A 2,096-nucleotide genomic window follows, 5' to 3' on the forward strand; every position below is an offset into this window, starting at 1 on the left:
CCAATCTACCCCTCCCTTTTATTCGTGTCTACAGCAAAGACTAAACAGACTCAATTAACTTCCTCTTCTATAAGTGAACCTCAAAGGAGGTTTATTAATACTCCCGCCCAAAAAAATTCACCTTGTCCTCAAGGTGACAACTAAGAAATTGCTGAAGAAGTGCCTCAAGATTCTCCCAGAAAGCTTCAAAATCTGACAACATTACCGGACTGGAGAAAGGACCCATACTCGGTTGAATAACTCCTGCCTCGAGCATCTCTTTTACCAATTTCTCAATTTCATCTTTCTGATAACGAAGGTAACGGTATGGCCGAACATTAATCGTTTCAGTCACTTCCTTTAACGTAATCCCATGCTCCCTACCCCTCTTCGGTGGTAATCCCGGCGGCCTGTTAGTAACTGATTCATATTTTCTTAGTAGTGGATCCAAAACAACATTTGGTTCTGTCATTTCCTCCGAAAATACTGAACAAGTACCCAATTCCACCAACACGCCCTGTCCTTCATGGTTGATCACCTTTCGAATAGCTTTTAGCGACACCATCGAATGTCCCAGAGATGGATCACCCTTTAACGTAACGGATTTTCCCCCACAAGTGAATTTCATCACTTGTAACTTCCAATTAACATACGTAGCTCCCAAAGACTCCAGCCATTGCATCCCTAAGATTACGTCACTATTACCCAAACCCAAAGGCAGAAAATCTTCCCTTATCTCAACTTCTGGTAAAAACAACGTTATCCCCTTGCAAATACCACTTCCTTTCTCCATGTTTCCAGAACCCAAAGTAATAGTATATTCACCATTAGCTTCTACTTTTAAATTCAGTCTTTTCACTAAATCGAATGATATGAAGTTATGTGTGGCCCCACTATCAATTAACACTACCACCTTTTGTCCTTCAATCCTTCCTTCCAACTTCATAGTTTTAGGATTAGTCAAACCCACAACTGAATTTAAATGTACCTCTACTTTTTCAGTAACTTCAGCTGCATTGCAAGCTCTTTCCTCCGTTTCCGGTGCCGTATCATCAAAAACATCCTCTTGAACTAGCAATACACGCATCTCCTTCTTCTTACACTTATGGCCAGGGACGTATTTTTCATCACATCGATGACACAAACCCAATGATCTTCTTTGTTGTACCTCTTGATCAGACAGACGTCAGAAACCGATGCTTGCTTTATTTGTAAATGACGGCGAATTAACAGAACTAACGACGCTATTAGAGCCATGATTAGAAAAATTGCTTTTCGACTCCGAATTAGAATAAAAAACGAACCTGTCTTGTTGCCATATCCCTCATACTCCTCTCTCGATACCACCTTGTTTTTTAATTCGATCTTCATGGCTACCTCCATTGCTTCGCTAAGTGTCAACCGATCCAAGAGTCTTAATTCCACTTTAATAGATTCTTCCAATCCATTAATGAATTGACTTAAGAAAATCTGTTCTGGAATTCCGTCTAACGGTGCCGCAAACTCGACAAATCTCCTTCTATAATCTTCAAATGATCCTTCTTGTCTCACCGATAGAAACTGTTCACACAACGAACCTGCTGTCAACGACCTAAATTGTCTTAACAACAAATGTTTCAGTTCCTCCCATCTTGTAATAGGGTGTCGCTTATGCTCCCACTGGAACCACTTTAGTGCATCTCCTTCAAAAGAAATAAACGACACGTCAATTTTCTCTTCTTGACTCAACTGATTCAACATGAAATAACGCTAAGCTCTCAAAATCCATCCGTCGGGATCTCTGCCATCGAAAACAGGGATCTGTAATTTGCGCCCCTTCACCGCCAAAAATCGATTCTGATTATTTCGATTTCTGTCTCTTTGTTCCCCTCTTGCAGCTGTTTCTTCATCGGAYGAATTGGACGTGTTCGTTCGATTTACAAAATCRTTCCTCAAATCTTCGATTTGTTGTACAATACGCTCCAGGTTTMTTTCGATTGATCCTACGCTACTCTCCAAATCTTCAATTCGATTGTTAACGCTTCGAGTCGTGACATTCGCCATCCCTAATCGTAACGAGCTCTGATACCAATTTGTTATACCCTAGCCCAAATCGTAAACATAAACGCACCCACTGG

Source organism: Cynara cardunculus (assembly GCF_001531365.2).
Source record: "Cynara cardunculus var. scolymus isolate 2C chromosome LG 8, CcrdV1, whole genome shotgun sequence".
Classification (NCBI taxonomy): Eukaryota; Viridiplantae; Streptophyta; class Magnoliopsida; order Asterales; family Asteraceae; genus Cynara; species Cynara cardunculus.